This window comes from Cynara cardunculus, assembly GCF_001531365.2.
Source record: "Cynara cardunculus var. scolymus isolate 2C chromosome LG 4, CcrdV1, whole genome shotgun sequence".
Taxonomy (NCBI): domain Eukaryota; kingdom Viridiplantae; phylum Streptophyta; class Magnoliopsida; order Asterales; family Asteraceae; genus Cynara; species Cynara cardunculus.
Genome location: NC_037531.1, coordinates 12,541,382 through 12,556,381, shown reverse-complemented (window position 1 = coordinate 12,556,381; position 15,000 = coordinate 12,541,382). Strand labels below are relative to the sequence as shown.

The 15,000-nt window shown below is 34.7% G+C and overlaps 1 protein-coding gene across 1 annotated transcript in view; it reads right to left on the bottom strand.

Annotated features, from left to right (window-relative positions):
* LOC112510884 (truncated transcription factor CAULIFLOWER A-like) overlaps positions 1-15,000 on the bottom strand; it is a 24,524-nt gene that overhangs the window by 6,852 nt on the left and 2,672 nt on the right. The gene's annotated exons all lie outside the window — the stretch shown is intronic.

The window sequence follows — 15,000 nt, the reverse complement described above, 5'->3', positions numbered from 1 at the left end:
CAATAAATCAAAGAACGTCACAAAATTTGTACTCTATGTGGGTACTTGTGGACTCTCCAACAATAGCAAATTTGCTGCTAACGATAAAGATCAATTAGAGGAACCATGCTTGGTATTGTTTGTTTTATGACTGTTCTAACTTCAGTATCTAAAGGATTGGATGCTCTAAGATATCATCTTCTTATGTGGCTCTATATCGTCCTGTCTAGTTCTGTTTTATCAAATGCTAAACCTGTTTTGTCCAGTCTGTCTCTTGATACCAAACATACCCTTATGGAAGTTGCCCGACGAGGGGGAGTACTCTCACTAAACTAGAGGTGCCCTTCTATGCGACATTGAAATCCAACATGTTGTTTAGAACTCTAGCTAGATCTGACTTTGAGCAGTACGTCACTCAGAGCTACACATCTTGTACAAGTCGGTTCAAAAGTTTACTGCATTGAAGACCCGTCAAGCGGTGGGGCAATTTGGAAGTCGTCGCCATACACAAACAGGATTTTAATGTGTTTTCTTGGGCTCATATTAATTATCCTATAATATACATTATTCCCATGCTCTCCCAAGCCAACACATACTCTTCTTCGGCTGTAAGAGCATTGAATACTCCTTCAATCTTGTACCGAAAACATTTATATGGTGGATTATCCCCGGCTCCTTTTCTCTCTTTGGGTTCTCGGTGTTCCCTTTTCTCTCACTTACATTGTGTTGGTTGGTTTATTGTTTGCCATACATTATAGTTGTGTTAATTGCATGCTAGCATAAAACCCATACCTATTCTGCATATCTGGTTGATCCATGTTTTATGTCGGAATATGTCGGACCCCATTAGTTTACTCTTTAAAAGAGCTCTTGAGGAAAGAAGGAAGTTTCAACATATATTGAGATAAATTGTCAATGTCTAGCAGATGTGAGACTCTAACACGCCCCCTCGCATGGAGGCTAGACAGACACAAATTGTTCCAGAATGTCAAGAGGGGCTAGACAACCATAAATTGTCCCAAAGTGGTCTGTCCATAGAGTAGTATTATTTGCCAAAAGAGCCATTGAGAAGAGAAGGAAAGTTCTAACATATATCGAGGATAAATGGTCCAAGTCTTGTCGACATGGGATTCCAACATTTTATGAGCACTAGTCCCTATCCTTTATTGTTGTATTGTTTGATTAGCATTTGGAGCATTCATGGGTGGTCTTTTTGTTTGTATATTGCTTGACTTTATTGTTGTATTGTTTGATTAGCACTTGGAGCCTTCGTGGGTGGTGTTTTTGTTTGTATATTGCTTGATAATTAATGTCGTGTTGGTTACTCTCTTGACAGGTTTGTCTAGCATGTTCCCTAGTATCAATAATCAACTATAAGGGAGAAATGACCAGGAGGCCTCCTCTTGCCATAGAAAGACTAGCTGCAACCAGGGTGGTTCCTCGCTCTACTGTTGAAATTAAAGGCCATGACAAGCCTCGTATTAACGAGTCTTTACATTGAGTGTTATGCTCATATGAAGAACCAGAGTTTTTATGAATGCACACAAAGATGTTGGTTTTCATTTTGGTGGGAGATGAATATATTGAGGAAATGGCGACATTTTATGTGTCACGTAAGACATGACTGATGTATGTATATATGTTCCAATTTCAAGAATGTTGAAGGTTTGAGTTATAGAAGATCAGTATGGGGGCTTTACTTTGGTCTTTGTGTTTGCATTTGTTGAAAGTTAAATTGAATTTTTTTTTTTTTTTTCACATGATAATTGAACTTGCCTATGCTTTTCAAGTGCTTCTGTATAAATTCATGGATTCTGAAGAAGTATTAGGTTATGGATATATAGCTGATGTAAAGAACACTATATTTCAATTTGTCTTATTGCAAATTTTAAAGATTTATGGCAAAAATCCTACATACCCCACCAAATGCCTTGGATGTTTGGAACAATTGCATAATCATGAATCAGAATTATGAAATGTGAAAGTGGTTATAATTTTCATTGGGATAAAGTATTTAGTATATGATTAAAAAATGTTCCCATTGTCTTATAGACTTTTTGATTCTATTCCAAAACAACACAGTTTTACAATCTTTTAAATGTTCAGTTATCTAAATAAATATATCACAATCTTGACCTTACAAAAAACAAGATTCTAAGATATCATTATGTAATTTATTGCAGGACTGCTGATTATAAGTACGAACTTGTTACTAGTATTGTACCACTTCTATAGCTAATCGTGTACAATCTCTATATAATTCACCAGCATACTTCTATATGTACAAGGAGTATGGGGCTATTTACTTACAACTTAATGAGCTTAATGGTTTGGACTTCTTAGTTGTTCAGCTGTACATGATGTTTCTTTATGGTTTAATCGTTAAGCCGTTAAACCAAAATGGCTATATGGAAGCAGTGAGGATCCCACACTTGTCCCTGTTAAGCCACCTCAATCCTCAAACAAATTAATTCTACAAATGTCCCATAAATAATCCAACATTCTCTGTTTGCCTCCCTCAAACCCGTTCGCACCTCGTCTACAAACAAATTTATCTAGACAGACAACTTAATACACACAGGACTTGATAAACAGACAACTTAAGCCATATGTTAGCTTTTATCTTTGTAGTTGTGAATACAGATTCTCATTTTCTTTCTCTCCATATATATTCATTCTCTTTCTCTTCACATTCTCTCTCTATACATCTCTCATATTGACATGGCATGACAAAAACATAAGCAAAATGCAACAAAAACACGTAATCGTATAATACTAGATCTGAATGTCGTTGGCCAACTAAAACAGTCAAGGTTAGACCGCTTCATCAAATGGTACTAGATTACTAGATTTGTTGTAGGCTTCACCTTGTGGTGACTCATACTCATGACCATACTCAACAACTAGAACATTTTTCAGAGGCAGACATGTGTCTAGTGTCTACCATGATGAGACTTTTGTATATGAACCTCCTACTACTTAATTAGTAAGAGCTTAGCTAGGCACAAATTATTAGTGTATTGACGTATTGATTTTATGAATTATAAGGAGAATATGAGGCCAATATATAGCCTTCACAGAGAGGATTTACATGAGTAAATTAAGCTATGTATTTATATATTTGACTGACTAAATATGATATATATTATTATGGAGATGATTGAGTGATCTTGGAGGGATTTATGGAGGTATCCTCAATACCCCCCGCAAGATGGAGGCTCCATTGGAGACTCCAATCTTGGATCTGAACTTAAGAAAGAGTCATCGAGTAAGCGGTTTAGTGAGAGTATCAGCCGGTTGATCTTTGGAGTTGATGTGAAAGACCTTGAGTAGTCCAGCAGCAACCTTTTCTCGAACGAAGTGATAATCAAGTGCGACGTGCTTCATTCGGGAGTGGTAGACTGGATTGGCACACAGATATGTGGCACCTGTGTTATCGCAATATAGGCTCGGTGGTTTGGAAGCTGTGATATGAAGTTCTTGTAATAGATTCTCAACCCAAGTGACTTCAGCAGCCGCATTAGCCAAAGCCTTGTATTCGGCTTCCGTTGAGGATCGAGAGACAGTTTTCTGACGTGTGGACTTCCATGAGAAGATGTTCGAGCCAAGGTAGATGAGGTATGCCAAAGTGGACCGTCCCCCATCATTGATGCCACCTCAGTCGGAATCGGTAAAGGCAGTAATGTTGAAGGGTGCGTCGCGCTTTAAAAACAATCCATAGTGAATAGTGCCCTTTAGGTACCGCATGACCCGTTTCAGAGCTTGCATGTGCTTAGTGGTGGGAGCATACATGTATTGTGACAGTTTATTAACGGCAAAGCAAACATCCGGGCGAGTGAATGCTAAATATTGGAGAGAGCCAATGATTTTCTGGTAGATAGTTGGATCGATTTTGGATGATCCATCTTCCAAAAAGAGAGATTCAGATGAGCTTAACGGGGTGACCACATCTTTTGCACCATCCATGTGAAAGTTGGTGAGAAGATCATTGATGTGTCTATGTTGAGATAAAAACATGCCTTGATGAGTGGAGATAACTTCTATACCCAAAAAGTGATGAAGATTGCCAAGGTCTTTGAAAGAGAATCTTTTGGACAGGAAATCCAAAAAGTTGTTCATGAAGCTTGTGCAATTTCCTGTCAAAACAATGTCATCCACATACACTAAAAAATACATGATTATCCCGTTATGACTATAGATAAAGAGGGAGGCATCAGATTGAGATTTCTTAAACCCGTAGCTCAGGAGGAAGGTTGTGAGTTCCATGTACCACGCTCGTGGTGCCTGTTTAAGACTCTACAGGGACTTTTGAAGTTTGCAAATGTGATTTGGAAACTGTTTGTTTTTGTACCCTGGAGGTTGAATCGTGTAAACGTCCTCATGCAATGTGCCTTGTAAAAAGGCGTTGTTGACATCGAGTTGACAAAGATTCCAATTTTTGGTAAGAGCAAGGGATAAAACTACTCGAATGGTGATAGGTTTGGTGACTGGGCTAAAGGTTTCAAAGAAGTGTTTGCCCGGTTGTTGATGAAAACCTTTTGCAACCAGACGGGCTTTGTACTTATCAACGGAATCGTCTAGTTTTCGTTTTACGCAAAATACCCATTTGCAACCAATAGGTCTGTGGGACGATGGTGGAACAAGCTCCCATGTGTGGTTGTGAAGGAGAGCATTATACTCATCATCCATGGCAGTTCGCCATAAAGGATCTTTGATGGCTTGGGAAACACAGGTTGGCTCGATGGTGGGAGGGAGGGGATGAATGGTGGTGTGGTTGACATAGTTAGTACCATAGTATCTTGGGTTGGGTTTTCGGGTTCGTGGAGGGAGAGGTGGGGTGAGATTGGGTAGTGACGGGGTGATGATAGGAGAGGTAGGAGGTGTGGAGGAAGATGTGGGAGTTATAGGTGTTGGTGTGGAGGAGTGATCAGATGTGTCGTGTGGGAGTGAAGACGGAGAGGTGGCGGTGGGAGTTGACGTGACAGATTTGCGTGGAGAGGATGGGGAAGTGGGGAAGGTGGGAGATGGGATGGTAATAGGTGGTGAAATAGATGGTGTAGGGACAATGGGGTTATGGACGAGAATGGTAGTAGGAGTGTGGAAGGTGGATGAATTTGGTGGTGGAATAGATAATGCAGAAACAGTGGGTTGATGATGTATGTTGGTGGAGCAAAAATAATCAATTTTAATGGGTGTGTTGAGAGTAGGGAGCGAGTCACGTGACGGGAATATGTGAGTCACAAACTGGACATGACGGAAGTGAAAAAGGATTTTGGTAACAATGTCGAGGCATTTGTAGGCGGACTTGGAGGTAAAGTAGCCAAGGAAGACACACCGGGAAGATTTTGGGTGAAGTTTAGATGGGGTGTAAGGTTTGAGCCACAGATAACAAAGGCAACCAAACGGTTTAAGTTTGATGGTTACTGGTACAATGTTTCATAAGGGGTTTTGTGGTTGAGGATGGGTGTAGGTAAGCGGTTGATTAAGTAGACGGTCGTTTGAAACGCATGGGACCAAAAACATAGAGGTAGACCGGCATAATGTAGAAGGGCGAGCCCGGTTTCCACTACATGTCGGTGACGTCTTTCAGCAGTGCCATTTTGTTCTGGTCTGTGAGACGGTGTGGTGAAGTGAGAGACACCAAGAGATTGGAATAGAGGAATGAGGGCTTGGTATTCTCCCCTGTTATCCGAGAAGATGGATATGAGAGGTGTTTGAAAGTAGTGCTTAGCTAACTTTTTGAAGCGAGGAAAGAGTGTAAAGACATCCGATTTGTGGCGCATGGGTAGAGCCATACATATTTGGTGTGGAAGTCAACAAATATTACGTAGTATTGATAACCATCAATAGATTTTTGTGTTGGTCCCCAAACATCCGTATATATCAGTTGTAGAGGTTTTGTAGTCACAAAAGAGGTGTCATTAAATGGAAGTTTATGGCTTTTATTGATAGAGCACAACTCACAATGAAACTTAGAGTTCAACTTTTTTATTTGAATGAAAACCAATAAACTTTGCAAGAGATTGAAAGTTCTTGATAGATGGATGACCAAGACAATGATGCCAATTATGAATGGTGGATGTCGTGACCGTGTTTACTTGGAGAAGAGGAGAAGCCGGAGAATAGTACACATCATGGTCGTTCACTCCCCGAAGTAGAGGTGCCCCCGTGACTAGATCCTTCACAACAAAACAGGAAAGAAAAAAATCGACAGAAACTTTGTTAGTTTTGCATAGTTTGGCAACCGAAATTAGATTACGATGCAAATGAGGGACACAAAAAACATGGTGAAGGGAGAGAGGGTGGGACAAGGTTGAAAGACTACTGTCAACTGTGTGAGTGATTTTAAGGCCCATACCATCGCCAAGAATAATTTCATCGGGCCCTCCATAGTCCATTGGAGTTTGCAGGTTGGAGCGATCCGATGTGACGTGGTGAGATGCTCCGCTGTCAAAGAGCCAGGTGGGTTGAACCAAGTTGGTTCTGGTGGTTGTGGTGTTGACTAGAGGACTTGTGTTCATCTCAATGTTGTTATCACGGAGGAATCGGGAGAGTTTGCGACACTCTTTTGTATCATGACCATCTATGGAGCAGAATTGGCAGTGAGAGTTGGAGCGACTGTTACGATTTCCGGTGTAAGAGTATTGTGGTTTTGACCATGACGAGCGTGGGTTGCGTGACCCAGGGGGGACCAATGATTGGACCGCTGATTGGAGGCCGAGGGAGTAGTGGCTCGAGTGGATTGAGTAGACCCAGTTATGTTTATAGGGACCGATGTCAATTAAATAGGTCCATTTGAACTAGTAATGTAAATTGTGTCTACATATATGTTTAGGCGGGAAATCCTTATAATCGTCGCACAATAAGACGACACGTGACAGCTGAGGTATTTATTTATTAGGTGTATATACATACATATATATATATATATATATATATATATAGAGAGAGAGAGAGAGAGAGGGGAAGGATCATGCTAAAAGAAACATTTTGGGAGAATGCGAGAAGTTTCAGTATCATATATAATTACACACATGATACACAAGCTTAATCATATATGATTAAACACATACTTGCCCCTATATATGATGACATTACTTGATATATATATATATATATATATATATGTGTGTGTGTGTGTGAGAGAGAGAGAGAGAAAATTGCAGGATTTATATAGAGACAAAGAAGAGATTCAAAGTATATATATGAAGAGGGTGTTAGTCTAATGGTCTAATGTATATATTAATAACAGACCTAACAATAATATTAAATCTAAGAAGAAAAGTGTATCGGGTGGGTTGGGTTCAAATAATTGTAACCCAATTCCACCCAAATGCATATAGTTTGAATATTTTACAACTCGATTAGGTATCAGATAATTTCATATTGGATTGAGTTGAGTTGGCTAGGTTGGTCGGGTTTTATACACTCCTAGTGTGATGTGATGCGTGGCTTGCGACAAGGGGTTATTGTAAAAATGGACTTTTCTCAACCAAAAAAAAAAAAAAAACAACTCTAGCAATGGGTCTCTTTTTAACCCTTTTGCAAAAATGGGTCTTTTGGTCTTACGATTTTCATCATCCCAATCAATATTTTCACTTGCAACCTATTTATTTACAAAATAAATTTAGTTGCATTTCTTTTTTAGAATTTGTTTTATGTTTTTATCATGTTTTATACATAAACTAAATTGTTGTAAAATAATATATAATTAAAATTTGTTTATTACTTTAAACAAACTATATCTATACTATATTATAAATCATTTGACAAAAACTCTTAAAAACCATTTTTTTATGCGTAAAGTACTGTTTATTAATGCATATTACTTAAAACTCGAGATTGCAAGTAGATTGTGCGTAAATACAACTTATTAAAGCTCCATATCTGAATTCGTATAACTAACTGCAGATAAACATAATCAAATACAAGATAGACATATCATTTAAATATAAAAAATCTAAAATATAATTAGGATAATCATTGAGTTCTAACAGAATACTTAATTATTATCTATTAATATGTTTATATTATTAAACAAAAAATAAATTATTTCGTTATTAAACTTAAATTAAATTATAATTAAAAAATAAATTAAAGAAATTACATAAAAATGAGAATTTTTAAATAATTGATTTGATATTAACATTGATATATTTTTTTTCAAATTTATATTTTATTCAAAAATAAAATCATTAATGCTTTATTAAAACACATAAAATCGTATTATAACATCGACAGAGACAAATAATAAAATAGAACATTAAAACCGAGATGTGTGGAGATGCATTGTACGAGTACTTTTCTAGTTATTAAAAATACCTCGTTAATTTCTCCAAAATATACTATTATTGAATATAATTGTCATTTATTTATTTATTTTTAACGTTATAGCAATATTAAATAATTTGTAAAGCAATAAATAGTTTGAATAAAAATAAAATAACAAATTCTCATTAATTAGAATCAAAAGAAGTTTAAGAAAAGTTAAATAAAGCATCAATTTAAATTTATAATTTACGAAATAGAAGACCAATAAAAAAAATTACATATTTTACATCAGATTCAATAAAGATTGAGATTTCGAACAATTTCTTCTATTGTGATGCATACCATATTCTGGTCATAATATAACATCAATCTAACATTACAATTTTTCGAATTTTTTTGTAATTATAGATGCGTCATAATACAAGTTAACTATTATTTAACAAGTTGTTTAATATGGTAATACCGTTAAATATAAAAAAGTAACAATAATATTAATAATGGTATCATTTTGAAAATATTGACGAGAAATTTATAATATATAATTTATTTAAAGCATTAAACAAATTTTAAATGTATATCATTACAAATAATTTAATTTATGTACAAAACATGATAAATATATAAAGTGAAATTTAAAAAAGAAAAGGGTGCAAGTTAAAAATTAGAATAAACTATAAATTTGGTCTTATGGTTTATCAGAAATAACACTTTTGAAAAATAACACTTTTGAATCCCTGCAATTATGACATTACAAGATGGCCATACTGGTTTCCAAAAACGTCCAGATTTAGATTGGAAACTTGGAATCAACTCATCAAGCTACCATTTAACATCAAAAATGACCTGATTTTGCTCTTGATATAATTTCTTGTAAGCACTTTATACTTAAAACCAATACATAGTTCTTCTTTTTTTTAGAGTGTGTTTGGTGTCCAGACAAGATAGGACAGTGCAGGACGAAACAAGACAAGATAAAACAATTGTTCAACGTTTGATAAGATAAAACTGGACAGAACAGAACAAGGAAAATGACCAATTTACCCCTGATGACTTGTTTATTTTAAATAATTTATGTAATTTATTAAATTATAATAGAATAATTAATTTTTATAACAAAATATATCATTTGAAGTTTTCGTCAAAATAATTAAAATGACACCAAATAAAAAGTTTATGCAGCTTCCAATTTTTTATTTTTATCTCTTTTCTACATTATTTTTTATTATTAATATATAATAAATTACATAAATTAATAAAAATATAGAAACTATATAAAAATAATATTTTGAGGACAGTAAAATGAAAGTTTAAGAAAAATAAAATACAATAAATAAAATTTAAAGAATGAATAAAATATAAAAATGAGACATATTTGATGTTTTAAAAGAGAATTAAGTTTTATTTTAAGGTTATATTGGTAAAATATAAGTCTGTTCCACCTTGTTACACCCTGTTCCATGGGGTAGGGGTGGAACATGTCTGTTTTACTTTGTTCCACATAAAACTCATGCCAAACATGAGACAGAGATCCATGTCATGTTCTGTTCAGTGTACCAAACGCACCCTTGTAGTTTAATTACTTTATATGAATCTAATATGTCCAACATATTAACACACACATACATAGAAATTTTCCGCCATCAACTACTTGAAAAACAATGTGGCCTCACCATAACTCATAAGACTTGAGGTTTTACCTTGCCACCTATTTCTCACACTTTTTATAGCGTTCATTGTTAATATATTGATATCGTTTATGTCTCCCATGAATTCTAGTATTGTATGCGTGAGGTACCCTGTAGGCCATACATATCCTACGTCGTCGGCTATACAACAAAGACAATGTCGATGATGAACCTCCACCCCCTCCCCCTCCACTCTGTCGATAAAGGCATGTTGGCTTTTGAATGCACTATGAGCTACCTATTGGCTTCAAATGCAAACCAACAAGTCGGAAGAAGAATGATGGGTCGCCTTCAATGATCGACTTGTTTTGGCAGGCACCTCGGATGGTCACCATGTTTTTGTGCAAGTCAAAACTAGCATCACAAGGTTGGTACACTAGAAAAAGATTAGGAGTTCCCCTGAAATTTTGGTGTTGGACAACCGTATTCCCACGGTAATTGGCTTCAGCATAAAGGGTGGTTCATCTTTCTTATTTTGGTTTGGTAGTTTGACTTTGAAGCCCAATAGGTAGCTTATTGTGGCATTCACAAGCCAACACATGCTTTATCGGCTAATGGGGGTGGTAGTTTCACCATTAGCGTTGGCTCTGTTGTGTACCCAGGGGCGTAGGTTATGACCTACATGGTACCTCACACGTTCGATATTGAAACTAAAAGAGTTGATATATTAACAAAGAACTAGAGAGAGGTGAGAAATAGGGAGCTAGTTACACATGGTTTGAGAAGCTTTATACTTTTCTTCATGGTTTGCGTTTCACACAATGCCTTTCAGATACATCACTATTTGTTTCAGAAACCTTCTCATAGGTCCTAGATCTTGGTGTGTGTGAGTGACATCATTGCTATTGAGAGTTCTCCCAACTTTATTACTAATCTAATCTTTCACTTGCATTTTTAGTCTATGCTTAATGTTTCATTTGCATTATTTTCTTGGCATCCAGAATGCCTTTACTAAGCGACTCAGGAGCGTATTCGCTAGATCTTCTACATTGTATGGCCTTATTGTTTGTAGGACTCTAGCTACTCCTCCTTGTGCCGATATTGGTTATCTTATATTTCATGTTGTCTAATGTTTGATCTCACATTATATTAAAGTACTATAGGAGCCGTTAGTTGGTTCTTCCTCGCCCTAAGATGGCTTATGTTGTGAGCAACGTATCTCAATAGTTGCACGCTCCAAAAATATTCAAGGGTTATAGAAGATGGGCTTCTCATTCGCAAGTCACCGTGTTTTATACTTCATGCATATTCTCATGCTAACTAGGTTGCTTGTTCAAATGATCGTCGATCCACTACTGATTTATTGTTTTCCTAAGAGGAGATTGATTAGTTAGAGCTAAGAGAAACAATTCACCCATGATTGCTTGGTTTAGCATTGAAGATGAGTATCAAATACTACTTTGATAGTTCATGAGATTTGTTGGCTTACTTCCTTACTTAAGGAAGTTCATATTGATGTTTGTACCCTCTGATCCTTGGTGTGATAATGTTGGTGCCACCTACTTAGTTTCCAATCTTGTGTTGCATCAACATATGAAGCATATGTAGGTGGATATGCATGTCCTTCGTGATATGCCTCTCTCTAAGACTCTCTATTCCACATGTGTTAACAGTTCAATTTCTTGCTAACGTGTTGAAAAAGGTTTATCTTCCCTCTGATTTCTATTTTTTTCGTTCCAAGAACACTATTCAAGATGTTATTTCGCTTGTGAAGGGTGATAATGTGCTAATGTAGTATATACTATTGTACTACTTCTATAGTTAATTGTACAAATCCATATATATTGCACCGACATGTTTATCCTATGTTGCATGTATCAAAGACATAATTAAGCTATTGTGGTGGTTTGGTCATGTCCAATAACCGAGAGATGGCATCTTCAGTGAGAAAGATAGAAAGTGTGATGATCGAGGGGAAAGGAGGACGTTGGATGGGCAATTGAGATTGGACATATCGACTTTATGTATTCCAACATGACCTCTAATAAAAGTTTTTGAAGACACAAGACTAGGCTAACAAACTAGGGGTGCGGTTCTAGATGGGAGAAGGGAGTCGGAAGAGGTAGAAGGTAGCATGCAAATGGGGGCATGCTATATTTAACATAATATAAAAATAAGAGTTATATAAAAAATACAATGTCATTAAAAATGATAAGCAAGTTACAATATATATTTGTTTTATACTAGTTTATAGCTTTTGAAAGTGAGTCGTTAATTATATCTTCACTTGTAACAATCAATTTTAAAATCCAACTTAAATCGACATATTTTAAATTACAAACCGTAACATTTAAGAAATTACCATTAAACAAATCGATTTCGACAAACTCTAAATTAATTAACATTTTCCTAATAACATACCCTAACAATTAATAATAAAGAAAAACAAACTAATTTCAACAAACCTTGACTAATTAACATTTTCTCAATTAACAAACCCTAACAATTAAAAAATATAATTCAAAAAGTAGATAACTGATTATTGATAAATAAAAAAATTATAGATTGAAGACTCAAATCATAGATGACAAAGAAAAGGAGAGATATGATGGTAATATGGGTGGTAGGATGACTTCACGGGGCAATTGCCTGCACTCCATTGCACTTGGGTCTGCCGTTAGAGGGTAAGGGATATGGTTAGAATTACCAAAATGCTAAGTTAGAATAGGAGTATCTTGTTTCCACAACTAGGTTCTGTTTTTCATGTACTTCTTAAAATTTGACATGTCGATTTTCCTCTCTTTCTAGTTTCATTGCTATTATTAACTCTTATATAGTTTTTCAAAATTTTAACATATTTCTTTTTCTTCTTTTCACACAAATGTCACCAGTGGATTGTCACGAAAACAAAAAGATAGAGGTCAGATATATATATATTTTACCTTCCCTCTGTTCCAACTCATCTCTCGGCGAGATATATTCTGCTCTTTTGGTTTGTTTTAATATACTTTTCTTCTAAATATATATACAAGGAGTATGTTAGCTTGTATGGTTGTACCTTGTAGTTGTGACTTGTGAATATAGATTCTCATTCTCTCTCTCTATATATATATATATATATTATTATTATTATTAACTCACCGAGCCTAGATCCCAAAGGATCGTGGCCATGTGTGTGAGTAGTACATGCATGAGTCCAAAAAGCGGAAAAGGTATTGACCCCGTGGCCTATCAAGTTTGGATCTATAATAAATAACCGTTCCTGAAGGCACAAGTACCTGCATGTACATGTAACTATGGTCCAGTTTCAGAAAATCACTTAGTTGACCATAAGTCAAAATAGCCATCCAAAGGAGTACCCTGCTTCTCTTATCCTTCTGATTAATCGTATATTAGTTTGCATAAGTTCCTCAACCTATTACGGGTCATTTACCAAACTCTTACACATGGTAATCATGTACAAAGTCACGTTACCTTATCGGATGAATATGGTAACGATAAGGATCAAGAATCTTATCCTGTATGTAAGATCAATGACTCTTACCACGGTTAACGCTTACCGGATAAATTGTTGCATACGATTCCGTTTTTGTTGGATTTTACCAGTAAGCGTTTAACGCGTAAGTATTTGGTAAATGACACTTGTGTATCATGGTACAAGTTTACCCCCCCCCCCCCTTCTTAAATTCATTAGAGCAAATGTCTACACTTTGAATCCATATTATAAATGCACAAAAACACTCAAGACTTTGATGTTTAACACTAAATCTTACAATTCTATTAACAATGCCATAAGATATAAGATTTTTACAAGTCTTTTCTGCAAAATTCTTCTTGGGCTCTAGAATCTCTTATTCACAGTTACTTCAGATACCCTAATGTTAGAGTCAAACTGCCCAAATGATGGTACATTACTTATTAACTTATATGTTCATTATAAATTTTAGAAGGTAACTTATATCCTAAAATTTTGATTCTTAACGAAAGAGGTGATTGTAATATTATATATAGGGGGGTGTTTGGGATTGCTTATTTGAAACAATTTATGTTTTTTCTACAAAATCACTTATCAATTTATTATAAGTCAGAAGAATTTAACTTCTTCAAAAGCTCTTTATTACTGGTTTGACACCGGTACAAGTTGTTTATCTAAACATTCAAAAGTGCTTATTACCGGTACCATACCGAGATAAGTTAATAAGTTGTTTTTATAAGCAATCCCAAACACCCCGAGAGTTGTGTACACCTTATTCAAATTACCTTATTTTGACAATATTTCAGAAGTCGTAAGGTCACGGTAACTAGTGAAACGGTATGCAAGACCCATAATTTTATGTCTCCTTCCACCCTAAGCTTACACATAATTGAAGAGAATTCCCGTGAGAAATTGGTGGCAAATTTGATGACTAATTGGTAATAGTATGATAACACTAAATCTTTAAAAATTAATCTTAAAAATAAACTCTAGTAATATTATATTAGGGACCATTTTCAATTAATATATTAATGATTTTACTAAATATTCATGAGTTATATACACATTATATGGATCATATATATATATATATATATATATATATATATATATATATATATATATATATATACTAGAAGCATACTCGTGCAATGCAGCGAGATACATCGTGATTTTAATACTTCATTTTATTCTTTTTCTCAGTCGATGTTATAATATGGCTTTATGTGATTTTGAGATAGCGATAATGTTTTTATTTTTAAATAAAATATATGTTTGAAGATATCATAAAAATTTGACAAAAATATATCGATATTAGTATCAAATTAACTATTTGAAATTCCTCATTTTTTGTGTAATTTTTTAATTTAATTTTTTATAATTTAATTTATATATAATAACGAAGTAATTTATATTTTGATTAATAATATAATTTTTTTATACAGATAATAATTATTTATTTTGTTGGAACTCGATAATTATTTTAATTATATTTTAGATTTTTTATATTTTAAAATGAGATGTTCATACTCTATTTGATTATGTTTATCCGCAGTTATTTATACGAATTCAAATATCGAGCTTTAATAAGTTATACTTATGCATAATTACTTGTAATCTTGAATTTTAAGTAATATGCATCAATATACA